This window comes from Alligator sinensis, unplaced genomic scaffold, assembly GCF_000455745.1.
Source record: "Alligator sinensis unplaced genomic scaffold, ASM45574v1 scaffold348_1, whole genome shotgun sequence".
NCBI classification, from domain to species: Eukaryota; Metazoa; Chordata; order Crocodylia; family Alligatoridae; genus Alligator; species Alligator sinensis.
The window spans coordinates 1,545,579-1,567,466 of record NW_005841932.1 but is presented as its reverse complement, the minus strand read 5'-3'; positions in this window follow the sequence as shown (position 1 = coordinate 1,567,466).

The window sequence follows — 21,888 nt, the reverse complement described above, 5'->3', positions numbered from 1 at the left end:
CTGAGTTTGAATCATGCTCAGCTTATTCACACGTAACAATTAGAATATATCAGCTGCTGCCCTTTTGAAAGGTTCTCCTTTTGCAAGAGCTCCAGGCATTCTTGTGTCCATACTCTAGGACAGACAGACTATGCTCACTTTAAAAATACCCAGGGGAGGGAAAAACTAACAAATAGCAATCAGTGTTTTTCCCATTTAAAATGGGTAACTGAGGCACAGAAGTTAAAACTCTAAATTTAAAAAGAACCTAGGCAAGTTCAATGGCATTTGGAGGCTAAATGACATTTTCCTTCTTCAATCCTGCTTTAAGTGGTTTGGCCTCCATCACACAGGTTGTCTAAATAGAACTCAGAAAATGAATCTCAGTCCAATACTTTCACTTTCTTTACATTCTGCCATTTTTCTCTTGAAATATTATGACTTGAACAAAATGTAGGAAACACAAAAAGCATGTTTACCTCTTGAAAATTAATACCAATTTTGCCTGAAAATAATTTCTGCAGCTCAGAGAGATTTGATGGAAAGTTGTTCTTTTCATCTGAGTTCCAAAATGGCCTGCCATAAGGTAAGGGAGCCAAGAGACTATTTCTGCCACAAGGTAACAGAACATACAAGGGCTGCTAACATTAGTAACAGCAGTGCTCACATTAAACTTTCATACAAGAAAATAACAGAACTCCTAAATACTCAAACAATTACCACCTACATACATCAGCTAGTTAGTGACAGCTAGCAGATTCCCTATGAAAAAAGCTAAATTTTCTTTTAGAACTGAGGTTATCAGGAATCTTCTAAAACTATATGCAGTACCTTATCTAAAATTAATTGATATACTTAATAGACTTGGTTAGAAAACCATATAATTTTTGCTGATATTAATTTCCTTTGAAATTTGTAAATGTTTTAAAATTTTATTGAAAATTCAAAATGAAGCAAAAACATTTAAATATTTTAATTCTTTAAATGTTAATACTGAGTTTTGATTTTTGAAAACTGAACATTTGAAAGTTGATTTGGAGAAATTTTTTCTTTTCACTCATTTTCTAATTGCTCTCTTGTGTAAATGGGATCTGTCAACAAAATTTCTTCAGTTTTCAAAGGCTCAACTTTTGTTTATTATTAGAAACTCTATTGTGTGGGCTGCTCTGATTTATATATAACCTTCCTGCTTTGTGATTTGCAAATCTGAAATTTTGCCTTATAAAGCACCAGCCATTAATTGTTGTACTCCAAAACTCTAACCATGTTAATTAACTTTTTTTACTATAAACAACAACACAAAAACCCAACTACTGTTGGCACAGCAACATTGTCTATAATCTTTCTGGGAAGTCCAGGAAGATGACTTCTTAGGAAGCTTTGCTTCTTATATGGAAAACCAGCTGTGCGGACACATGGGTAGGAGGAAGAACTTGACAGTTCTACTCTAAACCTTCCAACATGTAAAATTAATTTTGCATGCTGTGTGCAAAAGAATCATTCTTGAATTCTATGCCTCCACCTAAGACAATAGCAGAGTTTCCTACATTATCACCCTGTCTAAAAATAAAGGCCTTGCTTGGCTTCAAATTTCTGGTCTCAGGGGTGTAGTTTGTTTCCACTGCAGGGACTACACAGAATAGTAGGGTTGGAAAGGACCTCAGGAGTGCATCCAGATGAGCATGGCTATGCACTATGTAGCACTGCAAACACATCTTCAGCACCACATACCGCACAGTCAGGTGTCCTCTGTGCTGCAAGGGTGTGCTCCCCAGGCATGCGTTGCTCCATTTTTCCCCACCATGTGTTAGTTTCATGTAGACATTGCCAGCGTGTTCTCATGCATGCGATGAGAGGAGCTGACATTGTTACTTAGACAATATCATTCAGTTCACACAATAACACAGCTACTGGAACAATTTGTCTAGATTACATGGTTAGCAGTTAAATAAGGAATAAAGTTTTCTTCACTACTATAAAGTGTTCCCTAAAAATGGAAAAAAGTTGTTGCAATCTGTTAACCTCCATTTTTTTGGTAATTAAAGCATCATTGAGGGAAAGAAGCAGAGAGAGGGCAAGTTTGAGAAGGAAATTGGAAAGGGGAGAGGTATCATTTTTGGTGGGAAGTATGAGAGGCAAATTTCAGGGAAAAGAGAGTTATCTATCGCCTTTCATTATTGTTCTGCTGGCTGTTAGTGATGTCTCTTTTTTGGTGAAGGGGAATGGCAAAGTTCAGAGAGATTTCAGCCTCACAGTCTATCTTCTTTTCATTGCGGAGGGGCTCCTTCATTGGGGTGAATCCACTGTACTCCAAAGGATGACCTTGCAACCATTGTCTACTTAGGTTCAGAAAATCTTGCAGAAGAGGGCAGCCTAAGCATTTGATCGTACCAAATGGACGTAAAAATCCTACAATTTTAACATAGAGCAGCACTATAAGCTTTCAAGGAACACTTGCCACATTACTACTTAGCTTCAGTTCCAGAACAGTGTACGCAATAGCTGTGTTTAATTGGCTGCACTTTGTGATATCACTGTTCTGCCAGTACTGGGAAGTAATGGGAACGCTCAGAACTATAATTAGAGTATGCATGTACTATCATGTTTGCTGCAGTCATATCCTGGACCCACAGGCACCTGATGAATGGCTGGTGAGAATGTGGAAGGCGTTAATTAGCAAAGTGATGACTTTCTGTTTCCCTTGGAGAATTTTATTTTTTGTTCTTTCCTCAGGAAACTTACGTTGAGTGGCTTGCAAAAAGAATTATCACCGTCTGTATCCCAAATTCCTTAAAAAAATGTTTTGTAGTACTGTGTAACTGAAATTGTTTTCTGAGGGAGGATGACACTTATCCATGCACCTGTCCTCTAACATCACTGATTGATTGTTTCATTTCCACTTGTGGCAACAGACGATGCCAAAGACTAAATCAACAACAGTCAGACCTATGAACCATGCCCCATGAAGAAGTCCTGCTAGCACTATGCAGAAGTGGAATAGTTAAGTATTTTAGCCAATCCTCTGTCAGCTGGTGACATGAGCCTCAACAGATCTGTACAATTTTAATGGAAGGGGCTTAAAAGTAAGAGAACTATTATATTCCCTGCATACTGCCTTAATGTTCCATTCTCTTGCTGCTTTTATTGCTTGTTGCTATTGCTTGCTGCTATTTCTTGCTGTTCCCATAGCATAAACAGGGTGTCTCTGCTGAGATCATGAGCCTTCCAATCTTTCCATCCTTGTTTCTTAAGTTGCTGTGATCTGTTCTCCCATTCTCAGCCAGCTTCCAGGCTATTGTATCTGCCACCTGATCCAGTTTTCATGAAGTCTTTGGCTCACGCTGGATCCCAGGCCCTCCTGCTTGGCAGTACTTTTTTTCCCCTTCCCATGCTCTGCAATATGGAAAAATCTGCTCGCTGGATGTTGAAATGGGGGTCAGCATAGTTTAACCGGTTTATTCATTATAGAATTGTAACTTCCGACAGGACTTCTTCTATAGTCTCTGGAGTTTCAGACCTTCCTATAGGTCTTCAGAGACCCATAGGAAAGTTTGATTGGCTACCTTCCTCAATCTACTTGGAGAATGGCAGCCAATAAAAAAAATTGCTGCATATGCTTAGGGGTTAACTGATCTCTAGCACCATTAACAGAGCAACTTTCCTCCTCATTTACAAATGCAGAGGTGGATTGCATCTGCCAGTTTCACAGAGTTTTCTAAGAGAGGTGCAAATTCCCCTTACTCTTTGATGCCTCCCTCTTTTCCACTCTGGATTGTAAAGAACACTGTTTTCATAGCACAGCATCTGCTCTTTCACTGGAGTGTGGTGTGGAGTTAGACTCAAGCCATAGAAGAGCAGGTAGCAAAGTATTAAGAGGTCTGAGGAACATAGAATCAATTTATGGAGTGGGAGTAGTACCAGGAGTACGATCAATTGTGGCATAGAGCAAAGGACCAAGGGAACATCAGAAGAATTGTGGGTAGGGTGTGTTGGGCGTATGTGGTAGGAACATCAGAAACAGTTCATAGATTCATAGATTCATAGATGTTAGGGTTGGAAGGGACCCCAATAGATCATCGAGTCCGACCTCCTGCATAGGCAGGAACGAGTGCTGGGTCTAGATGACCCCAGCTAGATGAATATCCAACCTCCCCTTGAAGACCCCCAGGGTAGGGGAGAGCACCACCTCCCTTGGGAGTCAATTCCAGACCTTGGCCACTCTAACTGTGAAGAAGTTCTTCCTGATGTCCAGTCTAAATCTGCTCTCTGCTAGCTTGTGGCCATTATTTCTTGTAACCCCTGGGGGTGCCTTGGTGAATAAAACCTCACCAATTGCCCCCATGATGAACTTATAGGCAGGCACAAGGTCGCCTCTCAACTTTCTTTTGCGGAGGCTGAAAAGGTCCAGGTTCTCTAGTCTCTCCTCATAGGGCTTGGCCTGCAAGCCCTTAACCATATGAGTGGCCCTTCTCTGGACCCTCTCCAGGTTATCCGCATCCCTCTTGAAGTGCGGTGCCCAGAATTGCACACACTACTCCAACTGCGGTCTGACCAGCGCCCGATAGAGGGGAAGTATCACCTCTTTGGATTTATACGTCATGCATCTGCTGATGCATGATAAAGTGCCATTGGCTTTTCTGATGGCTTCATCACACTGCCGACTCATGTTCATCTTGGAGTCCACTAGGACTCCAAGATCCCTTTCCACTTCCGTGCCACCAAGCAGGTCATTTCCTAAGCAGTAGGTATGCTGGACATTTTTCCTCCCTAGGTGCAGCACTTTGCATTTCTCCTTGTTGAATTGCATTTTGTTGTTTTCTGCCCACTTGTCCAACCTGTCCAGGTCTGCTTGCAGCTGTTCCCTGCCCTCCGGCGTGTCCACTTCTCCCCATAGCTTTGTGTCATCCGCAAACTTGGACAGAGTACGCTTCACTCCCTCGTCCAAGTCGCTGATGAAGACATTAAAGAGTATCGGTCCAAGGACTGAGCCCTGCGGGACCCCACTGCCCACACCCTTCCAGGTCGAAACCGACCCATCCACCACAACTCTCTGGGTGCGACCCTCTAGCCAATTCGCCACCCACCGGACTGTGTAGTCATCCAAGTCACAGCCTCTTAACTTGTTCACCAGTATGGGGTGGGATACCGTATCGAAGGCCTTCCTGAAGTCTAAGTATACGACATCCACCCTTCCTCCTGTGTCCAGGCATTTCGTAACCTGGTCATAAAAAGAGACTAGATTGGTCAGGCACGATCTGCCTGCTATGAACCCGTGTTGGTTTCCCCTCAGCATAATTTGTCCTGCCGGGCTTTTGCAAATGTGAGCCTTGATAATTTTTTCAAAGACTTTGCCAAGGATGGAGGTGAGACTGACTGGCCTATAGTTGCCCGGGTCCTCCTTCCTCCCCTTCTTCAAAATGGGGACCACATTGGCCCTTTCCAGTCCTCCGGGACTTGGCCCGTGCACCACGAGCGTTCAAATATTCCTGCCAGTGACTGTGCAATGATGTCAGCCAGTGCCTTCAGCACCCTCGGATGGAGCTCATCCGGGCCTGCCGACTTAAAGGCATCCAGTTCTTCCAAGTGACCCTGCACCATCTCAGGGTGTATGCATGGTAGTCTGGCACCTTGCTGCTGCCTCTCTACAACCCCAGTGAGAGACTTGTCTTGCCCCTCGCTTAGGACCATGGAGGCAAAGAACTCATTGAGGAGTTCAGCCTTGTCCCCCCTGTCTGTGGTGGACCATCAGCCATCTCTCTCAGCACCCTTATGTGCACCACATGGTCCTTGGACTGATACTCTTGGCCAGGTGGGAGGTGGAGAGGAGAAAGCAATAAAACAATTGTTTTGGAAGAAGCAGAAATACATATAGTTTTGAGGGTGCAGGCATGGATAGATTCAGCAAGAAGAGGAAGATCAAGGGAAGTGTGGGCCCCTTAAATGAATCAGGGAGAAAGCCTAGTGACAGAGGATGTAGAAAAAGCTGAAATAATCAAGGCCTTTTTTACTTCATTCTTCACAGGCAAGGTCCAGGGCAATGTGTAGGGGGTGCACGGGGGGTGCATATGCACCCCCTAAGAATGCCAGTGCACCCTCTGATCATTATCTTTAAAAACTCACAGTGATCAGGGGACATCCCAGACAGTTAGAAAAGGGCATATATACTGCCCAGAAGACAATAAGAAAGGGAAAAAGGAGGATCCAGGGAACTAAAGACCAATCAGCCTTACCTTAGTCCCTGGAAAAATCATGAATCAGGTCCTCAAGGAATCCATTTCTAAGCACTTGGAGGAGAAAAATGTGATTATGAACAGTAAGCACAGATTCACCAAGGGCAAGTAATGCCTAACCCATCTGATTGCCTTCTGTGCTGAGAAAAATGGCTCCATGAATGCAGGGAGAGCAGTGGATATGATATACCTTGACTTTAGCAAAGCTTATGGTCTTCCACAACATTCTTGTAAGCAAGCTAATACAGCTATTAAAGAAATTTCTCCATATTACATAGTAACTAAATGAGGAGTGAATTTTTCTTCACCACTACAAAGTAGTGAAAGCACAGGTTGGATAAATGGACTGTGAAAGTAGGACAGAAACCTGGCTGGATCATTAGGCTCAAAGGGTAATAATCAATGGCTCAATGTCTAGTTAGAAGCTGGATACAAGTGGAGTGCCCCAGGGGTCAGTCCCCCAGCTCATTTTGTTCAATATCTTCATCAGCAACCTGGAAGATGGGATGGAGTGCACCCTTAGCAAGTTTGCAGATGATACCAAACTGGGAGGAGTAGTAAATATGCTGGAGGTGGGGATAGGATTCATAGTGACCTAGACAAACTGAAGGAGGGTAGTAAAGCAATGGAACAGGTTACCCAGAGATGTTCTGGAATCTCTATCCTTGGTGGTTCTTAAGACCTAGCTAGACAGAGCCTTGGATGGCATGATATAGTTAGGAATGGTTTTGCTTTGTGCAGGGGTTCAGACTATATGACCTCCTGAAGTCCCTTCCAACCCTAATTTTCTATGATTCTATGATCCAGAACTTTGTGAAATTATGGTGAAGGAGCAGAAACTGGCACTTTTGGGGCAGCTGCAACCTCTCTTGTAACTCCACCCATCATCTCCAGCTGGGTAGGTAGTGCCACAGGAGCAGCTATCTTCTCTAACCATAACCCTTCCAATTCATCTAACAAGAGGGACGCACTTCACACCCACTGAAGCTGGGCTCAGCAGGGGGAACCAATGGGTAGGTGGGAAGCAGTGGGTGGGGCAGAGGGTGGGGCAGGAGAAGTTTTGGGCCCTGGTGGACATGGGACAGGGGGAGGTGAAGAGGGAGGGGGGAGGCAGTGGGGAGGAAGGGAAGGGATTGGGGAGGGGAGGTGGAGGGAAGCTCCACTGTGAGGCAGAGGCAGGTGGAGGGAGGCAGTCCCTGCACCAGAGGCTGGAGGGGGAGGCAGCAGCAGTGGAAGGAGTCTTTACATGGCTTGTCCCAAAGTGTGAGCAGAGGGCAAGGGGGGGGGGGCATGTAAACACTCTCTGACATCTGTCATTCTTGATGGTCAATTAGCTAGTTATATATTTACCTTGAACATGGGCACCAGCTCTCTTTCTCTTTTTAAAAACATTCAACATTGGAATCAGAGTAAATGTATTGAATGTGGTAATTATATGTATTGAACATGGTAATTGTATTGTTTTATTCTCTTGTCTCTTGTCCTGTTTTTTAAACTATTCTGTTCTCTTACTGTAAGTTTCCTAGAGCCTCTGTTAGGAAGGGTGGCATATAAATCACATAATCAAGTAAGTAAATATGGGTTGTATCTAGAGACTATAAAGAATGTTAATAAATTAACTTTGGTACTGATTGTATAATTATCAAGAAGAAATAGTAGATGAATATTCAAAAAAAGGAAAACATATTGTTAGAAAGAAAAAGTTTGTCATATTATCAGATCTCAGAAAGAAAAAAGATTTTCTGAAAATAATTTCTATCATTTAGAAACATACTGAAATATGTACCTTGTTTTCTTCTTAAACTGATCAGGAAACAAACTGATTTATAAAAATTCCTTAATGTGAGATATTTTTTGTCACATTACATTACCAAATAGCTTTGACTTTTAAACAATCTATTTAGATTTTCAGTGCAGTTGTTGGTCTGTAATTGCTAACATTTATTTAAAAATTAATCTAATTGCATTCCATAAATGGTGTCTATATATAGACTTAAATTTAAAAAACATTTAAAATCAGTATGTGAGAAGTTAATCACCATAAGAATCATGACACAGAATTCTGCTATTATTACTTCACATTTGGATTTAAGTCATAAGATGAATCTATTCACTGTTGCTACTGAATTTTAATCTGTGTAATATCCTCATTAATAACTGTCACATTAAGACACCTTTTAAATCTGTATTGAGGTGTTTTCTGAAAAAAGTCTACTGAAGTATATTACTACTTGAATCTTTCCATTGCATTAATGTTACAATTTTTAATATGTCTCTTTTCAGAAAAATAATTATGGTTCAACTAAAAAATTTAAAGAGGAAGCTCTGATAAATAAAACTGTAGAGAAAAAAAAGATGTATAAAAGAAATGATGGTACTTGCTAGAATTAGTGAACTAAATTTGAAGTTAAAAAAGTTAATGTCACAATAATAATTTTTTTTTTAGTATCACACTCAGTTCAACTAATAGTTTTCATTGTGTAAACCATATTTTAAACAGTCAATGAACATTTTATTCACTTTAAAAGTATATAACTGTCCTTAATTTCTCCTCTCCTTTTAAAATCAGGATGATGCTTTCTTTAATATGTACCTGAAGGGGTGGGAAGTTTTGTTTTACTCATTATACTTGAACATCTCTAGGGATTTTACATTATACATTAAGTTTCAAGGACAGAGCTACAAATGATAGTGCAACAAATGACTTTAAGATAGTGCTTAGCAAGAGATAGTTCTTAATGTCTCCTAGCCTCCAACTGTAAGAGTTGTGACTTTTTTCCTGAGAACACAATAGGCTTTGCTAGGTGCTACTGTAATAACTAGGACCTTGTTACACATTACATGATAAGTACTCAAATGTTGACTAGTGTTAGTGCAGGGGTGGGTAAAATAAGGCCTGTGGTCTGAATCCATCCCAACAAATTCTATCCAGAATGTGGTGGAATCCTTGGCTCTAGCCAGCCCAGGCCATGGCGTATACAGTAGGTTCTGCTACCCCTGGGTGTGTGGTGGGGAAGGGGTGGTGTGGCAGCTGGACCTGGTATCCATCACAGAAATATGCAGGGAGCAGTTTGAGGCTTTGCCTGGGCCCTGGCCCCACACTATTACCACTCTGTGATCCTGGCCTTGACTGCCCTTGGCACTGTTCCCCACTCTCCTATGGCCCTGCTCCATCCATCCCATCCCAGCATGCCCTACCCATGGGGTCCTAGGTCAGTCTCCATGGAGACCCCACTGGCCCACTCTGGCTCCCCCAGTGGTGGGTGCAGAGCAATGGGCCCACAGCCAGATAGAATCAATTTCTCCCCCCCACTCCTGCCACCCACTGTGACAGGCCTTGTCAGCACTTCCCCTGGTGCAGAACTGGTCACAAAAACTCCTTATGTGGTTCTCCAGCACAAATAACTGTCCATCTCTGTGTTAGTGCTAGCTCGCGTTTGGAGCAGTCACAGGTTTAGGCCAGCAGGGGCCTGGAGACTTGAAAGGCAAGACCCCCCCCCACTCCAATTCTGGGTTTCCCTTCTACCCCCACCCCCCAGAGTTCCCCTGGTTCCCCTCTGCTCCCAGGGTTTCCCCCACCCCCTACCCTGGGTCTCTTTCTCTTGCCCACCCCCAGTTACTTGTGGCTGCCCATTCTGTCCCAGGGGATCAGGCAGTAAAAGGTAACCTGCCTCCCCAGCCCCACTTCCCTGCTCTTCTCCAGGATGAGCCCTGCCCAGAGAGCAGCAGCAGTACAGCAGCAGCTGGGCAGGCAGGTTAACTCTTCCCTGTCTGCTACCCCAGGGCAGACAGCATGAGCAGTCACAAGTACATGTGAGGGGCAGCTGTGAGCAGGGATCTGGGGTGCTGGGGATGGCAGAAGGTGGCAGTGGACCCAATCTGGGCCAGTGGGAGAGGGAGAGTAAACTAGAGTGGTTACACCTTAGTGTAACACCTTAGTGTACAGGACCTCCATCTAACCCAGGAGATGCACAGTCCCACCAGGGAAAATGCCTTGTTAGACCTCATCCTGGCCACAGGCGACAACCTGGTGAGGAGACTGTGGGTGCTCGACCACCTGGGCGATAGCAATCATCGCCTACTGGAATTTACCCTCCAGCCCAGGGTGTCAAAGGCCTGCAGCAAGGCATCACCCCTAAACTTCAGGAGGGCAGATTTCAATGAGGTAAGGAGACTAGTCAGGGAGGCACTGAGGTCCTGGAGGGGAGGGAAGTTGGGAGTCCAAGAAGAGTGGTCATTCCTTAAGAAGACAATCCTCCAAGCCCAAAGGGTGACAATACCTATGTGGATCAAAGGGGGCAAGAGTGCTCAAAAGCCCCCATGGCTCACCAAAAGCATCCAGGAACATCTCAAATCCAAAAAGGAACTGTACACCCAACGGAAGGTGTCACAACCCAAGGGTGTGATTTTGTGTGTGCGCGCTTCGGCACTGCTAAATTATTTCCCGCCACGAGGAGCTTTCTTTGCAGGGTGCATTTCTCAGTTGCAAAGAGAAAACCCCGGTGCAAAGGAGTTCCTGCCACCCGCATGCAAATTTGTGTCCCACTATTGGCCAGTTCTAAATTATTCCCACGTGGCGGCTAGCGATTGGCTTGCTAGCCGTATAAGAGGCTTGAGCGGTTTCCGCCCAAGTTGGAGGACTCCACAACCATCTGGAGGAGGAAGACTTCACATCTCGTGAAGAACTCTAAGCGCTGCGGAGCCTAACGGACCCAGCGTGTACCTTAAGAAGGCTATAGAGGTCTGATCAATCTCTGGCCTCTCCCCGTCGCCGAGCGCAATCCCTCGACGAACCCCTTCCCTGCGCGCAAGTTCCACGGAGCCTAGCAAACATCTACGGTGTAAGTAAAATAATCTTTAATCAACCGCTACGCGGCCTCAGACCGCTCCCGGCCCGCACAGAAGGGAGGGGCCATCACCAAGGAGGATTATACCTCCATTGCTCGAGATTGTATTGGGGTTGTTAGGAAGGCTAAGGCAGAGATGGAACTGGGACTAGTGACCCAGATCAAAGATAACAAGAAGCCCTTTTTTAAATACATAGGGGATAAAAAGAAGGTACCTAGTAATGTGGGGCCTCTGCAGGACATGCTTGGTAATCTGGTAGTAGCACCAGACAACAAAGCTAATCTCTTTAACAGATTCTTTGCTTTCATTTTTCTGAGAAGGGACAGGGACATCCCCACCATTGGGATTCTGGACGGACTCAGGGAGGTGCAGCCAGGCCCAGGGTCAGTGAGGACCTAGTCAGGGAACTTCTGGTGGGACTGGATGTGTTCAGATCAGCAGGTCCTGACAATCTCCACCCCAGAGTGCTGAGGGAATTGGCAGAAGTCATTGCAGGACCCCTGGCACAGCTTTACGAGCACTCGTGGTGCTCTGGCAAGGTGCCAGAGGACTGGAAATGGGCCAATGTGGTCTTCATTTTCAAAAAGGGAGGAAAGAGGACCCAGGAAACTACAGGTCCATTAGTCTTACCTCGGTCCTGGGGAAGCTCTTTGAGAAAATTATCCAGGAGCACATCTGCAAGGGACCAGCAAGGGAAATTATGCTTAGGGGCAATCAACATGGACCTGTTAGAAGCAGGTCCTGTCAGACCAACCTGATTACCTTCTACAACCAGGTCACACAAGCCTTGGATGCAGGTGTCGCAGTGGAGGTAGTCTTTCTGGACTTTAGGACGGCCTTTGACACTGTCTCTCACCCCATCCTCATTCAAAAATTAGGCGACTGTGGTATTGATGCCTACACAGTCAGATGGGTCGCAAATTGGCTGGAGGGCCGCACCCAGAGAGTGGGGGTGAACGGGTCATTTTTGACCTGGAGGGATGTGGGCAGTAGGGTTCCCCAGGGCTTGGTCCTCAGGCCCACACTGTTCAATATCTTCATCGGCAATTTGGACAAGGGGGTGAAAAGCACCTTGTTCAAGTTCGCAGGTGACACTAAGATGTGGGGAGAAGTGAGCACGCTAGAAGAGAGGGACAGGCTACAACTAGATCTGGACAGATTACAGAGTTGCACGGCTGAGAATAGGATGGGCGTCAATATGAACAAGTGCAAGGTATTGCACCTGGGGAGGAAGAACCAGCAGCATACCTACAGGCTGGAGAACTCCCTTCTTGGCAGCACAGAGGCAGAAAAGGATCTTGGAGTCACTATTTATTCCAAGATGAACATGTGCCGCCAATGTGGGGACGCAGTCAGGAAGGCTAACCACACCTTGTCATGCATCCATAGATGCATCATGAGCAGGTCCAGGGAGGTGATCCTCCCCCTCTATGTGACATTGGTCAGGCTGCAGCTGGAGTACTGCATCCAGTTCTGGGCACCGCACTTCAGGAGGGATGTGGATAGCATCTAGAGGATCCAGAGGAGTGCCACTGACATGATCAGTGGGCAGCAGGGTAGGCCCTATGAGGAGAGGCTACGGGACCTGAACCTGTTCAGCCTCCACAAAAGAAGGCTGAGAGGGGATCTGGTGGCTGTCTACAAACTGGCCAAGGGAGACCAGCAGGCAGTGGGAGAGTCCTTCCGACTTTACCAACTATGAAACTATGAAACCCAAGCTGGGTAACATGGATCTGAGATAAACTTGCCCTGGAGTGGCAAAACTTTGAAATGCATAATGAGTGTTAATATTTGGGTTGGTTTGGATAGGGATGATCCTACCTCAGGCAGGGGGTTGAGCTAGATGACCTCTGGCCATCCTATCCAGCACTATTTCTGATTCATCTATATGCTGGAAAAGTCCTCTAATTACTGTGAAGTCAGATACCACATTTAGTATCAAAATTTTATTCTAGCTAAAGCTAAGTTGGTGAATTTAAACAAACAAAGCCATATTTCTGGTGTGTTTACCATATGCTGAAAAATCAGCTGTAATGATATAGTCCCTTCTTACCTTAAACAAAAAAATATACAGTTTTGAATCAACACAATTATGGAAACATATTTGTTTAAATACCTTAAAGTAAAGTACCATGTTTAACTGGCTTGCAAAATTAAACATGAACAGGCAGCCACCTTCCTTGCATGCCATACCATAATGTAACATTAAGTTCTGCTTATTTTGTTGAGTCTTCTGAAACTGCATCTCTATATTTGCTGTTACTATTTATATTACCACTCGTGATAATGTAAAGTATCTATGTGGTGGTAAGTACTTTGCCCTTAATAAATCTGTTACAACCCACACTTACGGGATGTTTTACTATGTGGCAATGTTCTAAAGTGAACACAGGGATTTTATCTTATTTCTTTGCCTGTACTCTATTCCACACAATAGCTATGACTAAAAACAGAAAAGAAAAAAAAAACTACACACATTCTGAGAACAGCATGGGGACATAAAAGAAAGTTGGAGCCAGGGTTCAGTTTACTGATAATTTTGTGTGTAAGTTTGCAGTTATGAATCTGATATCTGCAGTGGAATGATCTTCTTGAAAAATGCCTCTATAGTCTGAAGAAATGGACAATTGCAGTGATGATTAGAATGACAGTGAATGGCCTACTGTTTTATAAAATACTGAACGTAATATTCTGTCCTCATTGCAGTGAAGTTGTAGAGGCTCGTGTACAAGAAAAGTTTTTAAAATAAAATGGATTGTATTCCCTGGATCTAGGTACATTGAGGTCTTTGTCATGGATTTCCCCATCCCACTTTCTATACAGAAAAAAAGATAAGTACCAGTTCTCCCATAAACAAACACTCAAATGCTGTATAGTCTATTCATAATTGTGCCCCTAATGGGGAAGAGAAAGAGAATAAGCAAGTCAGACTAACAGATGAAGTAGATAAATTATGTTTCCTCCTAAATGTGAAGGACTTTTACTAGGAAAAATGTTACCTTGCCAGCACTGGCCAGAGGCAACTTGCTCCTAGTAAAGCTCAAAAGTAGCCTCACCACACTTCCAAAAAGCTATAGGCCTACAAGTCTTAGTCAGTACCATGGCATAGGGTTTTTCACATGGGTGGCCCTGATTTCTCACAGATCACTGAAAGTATTGGTACATGTTAAGCTATACTAAGTGCTGTGTAATGTTTAGCAGTGGTAATGTTAGAACGAGCTTTGAGCAGTCACATGTTATGGCCTAATGCCATCTCTGACCTGCACAGCTCTCCCTCTCTCTCTCCTTTTCTTTTCTTCTCCCTTCTGGAGTGACAGGGCTTGCTCTGGGTGAAGCTGGTTGAAGTAACTGCTAGGCTAGATACCTTATAAAAATGCATCTCCAAGTGAACAGAGGGCAGCAAACAGAAAAGGAGTTTGCCTAGGGAGTTCACCATAGGAGGGAACCAGGGAGCAGGAGGGGTGTGTGTGTGTGTAAACATGCACAAGGGGGCTGGTACTGGTGCTTAGTGTGAAGGTTCTTGTGGTGCATCTGTTTTCCCCCCTCTCCGCCCCCCCCCCCGCCCCACACCATTTTTTAAAATTCTTACATCATAGGTGTGCTCCAGGGAGCAAAGGAGGCACAAATGGAATCTGAATTAGCTGTTATGACCTGCAAGGGATATGCCATGTTTGTGTTCCTCCCAGAGGGTCAGGAGCTTTTTATCTGCACCAGGTGTAAGCTAGTGTCTGCCCTAGAGAAGATTCACAGACTGGGAGCATGGGTATCCATGCTGCATTGCATCCTGAACCAGGAAGATTACTTGGGCAAGAGTTACAAGAGGTTGGTATGTAGGGGTCAAAGGACAATGAAGAGAAATGGCAGCATGTGACTACTCAAAGGAGGAGGGCCCCCAGAATTAAAAAGGAGTAGACTGAAGTCAGCAACCACTTTCAAGCACTCTGAGGTAGAGCTGCTGTGGAAGAGGCAGAAGAGAGGATATCTGTAGGCATGAGGCAGTGGAGGCAGCAGCATAGAGAACAATAAGTGCAAGACTCCAAAGACAGGGACTCCTGGACCATTGCACCAAGAAGGAAGAGAAAAGTGCTGGTGCTTGGTGGCTCCCTTCTGTGGGGGACAGAGGCACTCTTCAAGCAGGTAACAAATCTATCCAAAAGCTATGGGGTGGTATTGAGAGGAGATTTCAATTTTCTGGATATCTGCTAGAAGAGCAATGTAGACAAACATAAAATATCAAGAGAGTGCCTAACTTGTGTGTAGGACAATTTTCTCTTCCAGAAAGTACAACTTACAACTAGGGGATCATCTATTTTTGATCTGTCCTGATCAACAGGGAAGAACTGATGGAGGATGTGAAAGTGATGGGTAACTTGGGAGAAAATAATCATAATACGATAGAATTCCAGTTCCTGAGATGGGGAAAGCATGAGGTCAGCAACATTAGGACACAAAATTTCAAAAAGGTGGATTCATTAGATTCAAGGAGCTTATAGGCATGGTATCATGGGTGGATAGATTGAAAGATAAAGGCACCCAGGAGGGTTGGCAGTTTCTATAGGGCACAGTATTGGAAGCCCAAGAAGAAACTTTCTCATCACAATGGAAGAGCTAGAAGAATGTTAAGAGGCCAAAGTGGCTTCACAACGAGCTTCTGAAATGCCTCAAATGCAAAATAAATCATAAAGACAATGGAAGATTGGGCAGATCACTAAGGATGTAAACCAGGAAATAGCAAGAACCTGCAGGGGAAAAATCTTTTTTGGCACCAGGATCTGCAAATTAGAAAAGTGGTGAATGCCTGCATGTGCAGCATTTGTGGTGTGCAGCACCACAGATGGATCTGTGGAACTGCAAAGTGCATGTGCGTGCTCATGGGGACACACCCCAAAAGTTTACTTTTTCATCCCCAAAAGACAGCAGGTGCTTTTAAAAAGACACTTCCCAATATTGATAATTGAAGTAATTAAAAAAAGTCCAAGTCCATTTTGTCCCATTTTTGTAGGTCACCTCTTGAAGAACTAAAAGTTATGACTTCATTCAGTTGTGAAATCATCTCATAGAAAGTTTTGGATGCTCAGATGAGTTAGTTTTATAGACTATTGTTTTCCCCCCACAACTCTATTGGACAAATATATTTTTTAAATTAAGAACAATGCCTAGATGAAGGCAAACAACAAGAAGAAAGTACAACAATAAGGATGGGAAGGTTAGTATAGTGAGTGGGATTATGTTTTAAGAGGTTCATATTACCTCCAATTCAACTTCAATTTTGTGTTTTAAAGCCTCTTGAAATCTGTCATCAAAAGGGATAAGTATCATACCACACCACACAGGTTAACTGAAAATCTACAAACACTGTATACCATTACACTGATATAATTTTGACAGCATTATTGCACAGAATGTTTATAGTTTTCCTCAATACAAAGTGCATCAAGTGGCTTTATATTTTTATATAATATTTTATACATTTTTATAGCATTGTGAAAATGATTGTTGATTTGATTATTGCAAAGTTTCAAAAACCTTCTATGTTATAACGTGTATATAAAGGTACCAAACATATAAAATATTGTTTTACTTGTTCTAATTCAACACATATGCTATATGCTATATGCTATTTGTAAATATATGTAACATTTTATTAATTATCAGAAATTACTTGTAAAAGAAAAAAACAAATTGTATTGCCTTATGGATAAAGCAAGACGAGATCTTTCCCCAGACCTTCTTGTTTTCCCATGTAAATTGATGCTAAACTTCATGTCAGAATTTTTGTGTTTAGGCATCTTACCCAAATTGAATAACGTGATTTGCTGAAATGCTGAAAGCCTGAATTTCCCATTTACTTAAACAGTATTGTTGCATGTGTAATGTGGACCCTCTTTGAGTTATTGTACTGATATTATAGGTCATTTTAAATAAAAGTGAAAGAAGAAAGTTAACAGAAGGGACAAAACCAGCTGGCCTCTATCTACTGAAAAATGCAAGTAGTAAACAGGCCAGATGCTCTTCTGTGGTACTTGCCATTATATAAAATTTTCAAATGTAATTTAGTTTAGGAATTACAAATAACAACTTTCTGCCAACTCACGGGTCCTATGCTATCCAGTTTGGAGGACTTGGTGCACTAAGTCCTTTCTGATCTGCTATTTTACCCTCATCTTCAAGTGAGCACGATACACTAAAAAAATGAAACTCAATCAAGCTAATGGGACCTCTAATGTTGATTGTAAAGAAGTTGTAAACAAGATGCCATAGCTGGTGATAAATCAGCCACTTAATTTTGTGTAGCACCTTAGCCTGGGGCATTTGAGGAGAACAAATATATAGCAAAAGCAATAAAGCAAGCAAGCTGCTAAGTTAAAGTATATATAAACAAACAAGAATTAAACTCAAATTTAAAGCAAAATAAGGATTTGGCATACTTGTTCCTATTGGCAATGGAATAGTGCATACAGGAAGCATGCTAGGAGAAAACCATCAAATGAAGGATCTCAGACATATGGTATTCTTAGAAGTCTAAATGATGCAGAACTCAAAAAAGTATTTAGGGACAGATGAAAACTAACAGAAGATCACTGTTAGTAACTGGTTGGTAACTGATTGGCTAATGAGCTATCTCACAGGATAAAGAAACTAAGTTTGTATACATCCCTAAAAGTGCTCAAAGCAAATTGCAGTCATTTACTGTAAATGCGTCAAGCTATTTAAAAGTTGTATTCACTTTCAGTTATGTTGAGTTATGCTGGCTCAGGCTCCTGCCCTGCTGCCCTCCCCAGGGCATCCGCAGCCCAGTAGGCATGACCTGGCATGGCAGGGAACAGCAGGGCCATGCAGAGAAGCTGCCTACCTCTGTGAGCTCTGCACTGCCATGGCAACTCATCCAATGCACATATAGCAGCTTTCATCAGTGCAAACCTGCACCACTACCCTCACTGCAGCTGCATGTGCCAGGGGGCGCATCGCCAAGGCAGTACAGAGCTTGCAGCAGCAGGCAGCTTCTCTGTGCAGCCCTGCTGTTCCCTGCCACTTCAGGTCACACCCACCAGACTGTGGAGGCCCCGGAGAAGGGCAGCAGGGTGGGAGCCTGAGCCTGCAGCCCGTGCCCACCCCACGATCAGAATTGTGGGGCACGGGCCACCCCAGGGAGTGCATGCAGCACTAGGCAGCTGGCCTCACCCCCCACCCAAGCACAATGCCTGCCCCACCCCCACCCCGTGCTCAGATCTGGGGGCATGGATCCCCCATACTCCCTGGGGAGCACATGCAGCAGGGAGTTGTCTTCCCCCTCCTGAACCCACAGCAGGCAGGCAGCAGGGGGAAGCCGGGCTTCGCTCCACTGCAGCAACAATGGCCTCCTACCAGGGGCAGAGGGCTATGGACTTTGATCCCATAGCCCTGGCAGCCGGGGGCCCCCTCCAGCAGGTCTGGGGAGGCAGGGAACTGTGGGGGGGGTCAGGGGGCACCAGCAAGGCCATGGGGGTGGCGGGGTGAGAGCACCAGCAGGGCTGGAGGGGCCTTTTATTTTAATCATGGATTTGGGGAGTTTTATCAGAGAATTTGCAATTTTTAATAAGAAAATTTGCATTTTTATCAGGGAAAACCAGGATCCCTGCTAATCAGCACTTGAAAAATTTACTATCAATCTAAATTCTCTGACATGACTATCCCTACTTTTCACTTATAAAGGTAGTGTTTCTTTTCCTATTTCTTTTAATGTATAGGAATCTGTCTCCTTGCTGTGAAGTCTATTGGCATTTCAGGTGTACTGTGGGACAAGAGTAAGGTACAGAGAATCTTCCTGCTATTAGTTCAAACCAAATAGGGCTTCTTATGGGAATAGTGATTTAAAAAAAATATATTGAATCTACTTTGTTCAATAGAAGTTATTCATTTAAAACATACCATACTAGTAGCAAGGGTCATCAGTTCAGACTTTTCTGTAGGACATATTCTTTTAGAATTTAGGCTTTTTTAGATAACGATTTATGAGGGATTTGGGAGGTGGTTAGGCGATGAAACAAAACAAGAGTGTCATAGTCATCTCTTCTTTTTATGGCAGCAATTAACTGTAGTGATTAATCATATCATGTCTGATAGGAATCTTGTATGACCCTTTTGGATATGGTGGGTTATAAATCTAAAAAATAAAGAGAGGTATGACACAATCTTACACTGGTAAAAGGAATGGCAAGATTAAATCATGGCTCACTTACATCTCTACTTTCTATAATTCTATAATTACATGACTAACCCATGGCCAGATTTTGTTTACTTTAGTAGTCAAGGTCTTTTCATAGAGTGATAATTATTAAAGATACAAAACAATTACAAATTGAGGTCTTAAATTCTATTTTTCCCAGTAATACATTAAGCATATTCTCTAGTTTCTTACCTAGTCCAGTTGTAAATTATGAGTTGGTGCATCTACTATCACTTAGGCTGGAAATGTATTTCTCAGTCACATATAGAACACCAATGGGATTTTGTTGCCAGTGGCCATCTTAAATGTTGTGTGCTCAGTCTAAGCATTTTAGTTTTGATTCTCACCTTCCCCCTCAGACTCTAAGCAGATATTTTCCTACAATTTTTGGCATTTAAGTATCTGTAGATGGTTACCCCATTCAAATTCAGATATTTTTGTGAGCCAAAATAGATGTAAAAGTAATTCATATATAAGGTTAACCTTCTGACAACAAAAATGTCAGTAAATATATAGGATATCCTGGAGTCAGGATCTTCAAAGATATTCAAGATGGAAATTCAAGATCTGGTGCCTAATTCACTGAGACTCCCTGAAAATCTCAGCCTAGCTCTGTTCTCAACAAACCTGTAGAATGAATTTGTCTATGAGAAAAAGACTGTTGGGATGTCTCTACAACCTGCATAAAAGTCTTTCATTCCATCCAGAAAGAGCACACACCAACTGCTGAAACTTCCTTAGCCTGACGAAGGGTTTTTGAACTCGAAAGCTTGCTTAATAACTATTCTCCAACTATTTGGGTTGGTCTAATAAAAGATATCAAATTCACCCAAGGAACCTTGTTTGCCTATGTCCTTAGACCAACACGGCTACAACCTACACCCCTGTAACAGCTGAAGGGGCATGCAAGTGTTTAAATACACTGGTGGACATTTAGCAGTTAAGTTTGAGCAGTTGGAATCCCTATCTGCAGAACACTATACAAGCATTACAGGATCCAGCTAGGTGCTCTGCAAAAAACCTGTGCTGAAGATGACACCCATCCAGGGGGCCCCAGGGGATGTATCCCAGTGGGCTTTACAGGTTCTCCTGTCTGTCTGAAGACATCTAACAGCCACTGAAGGCACAAGCCAGGGATAATTGGCTGGATGCTCATGGGGACCACTCCCCACTTCCCATAATAAGACTCTCAGGTGCTAGGTTTTGAGGCAGGAGACCCAAAATGTGTCTACTATCTTTTCAAGCCTGTAACTTTTCCCTCCAGCAGGCCACAATTGATCCTTAACCCTCTGAGAATAACCAACAGACTTAGTGTTTTAGGTAGGGTATCTATCCGGGTCCAAGGGAGTGCACAGGGGGGCACTGTCAATAGCAAAACCAGGCACTTCCATGTCAGTTGGTGGGAGGAGAGTTCAGTAGACTTAAATCTGGCCACAGTGATGTGGCTTTGCTCAAGGTGCTCCTGGTGTAAGGAGTGACCTAGAAATTACCATGCAGAGACCAAGCAAACAGAATGTTATGTGACGAATGCCCATCTGCAATGATAAGGAGGAGACAGTCTTAGATAAAGGAGGCTTAAAAACAAAAGCAGAATCAGAGTACTGGGTTAAAGAGCTCATTAAAATACTAAAAATCACGCCCCTAGGTGGGGAAAAAGTATGCTAATGAAACATACATGTATGTAAATGAGATGCATGGCTAAAACACAGGTATAGAGACATGCTCAGTAAAGAACTTCTTGCGTCACTCCTTACAACCAATCAGCAAACAAATACGCTGGTGAGAACTTGAAAACTCGTGTATAAAAGATGCTTAGTGGTAGTGATCTGGTGTGCTTGTTACGTGAAATTATTCCGCTCGCACCTTTTATTGCTAGCAGTAAACCTTCTTTATACTTTCACCCCTGGTATCTTTATTGGCCTTTGCATACTGGGCACGATCCCAGACTTGAGCTGGGGCTCAACAGTTTTTGGCACCCCAGATGGGACTGCCTTAGATAAGCTTTGCCCGGAGTAACTGACGACCAGACGACCGCTCCTCCTTATCAAATGTCAGGTGCGCCCCGGGATCTCTTTTCCCGGTGAGACTTTTGCTTCAGGGGGAGCTGGATCGCTGAGGCGGCAGTAGCCTAACGGTGCAACGCCATAGAGTGAAAGTACCAGTAACAGGCACCTGGGTGAGAGGGTAGAAAGGGCATAAGGCCTACCGTCAGTATGCCTGCCTGGGATTATCTCTGTAAGTATTCTGTCTGGCCCGAGTCCAAGACCAGTGATTTTTCCCCTGTGAGGACGAGGACTAAGAACAGATCCCTGGATCCCAGGTAAGTCGGACGTTCAGGACCGGGAAGGCAGCCCTAAGATGGGTACTATTAACAGTAAGGTTAGGAAATGTACCCCCCTCTCTTGTGTATTGGGACATTGGGCAGAGTTTGGTGGGGATCCTATGACTAAGAAGAAAGCTAAATTCTTCTGTGAAACTGCATGGCCACGCTATCAGCTAGATGATCAAGAACATTGGCCTCCGGAGGGAAGTGTTAATTATAATACCATCTTACAATTGATTTTGTTCTGCCGGCAGAATGGTAAATGGGAGGAATTGATGTATGCACAAGCGTTTATGTCTCTT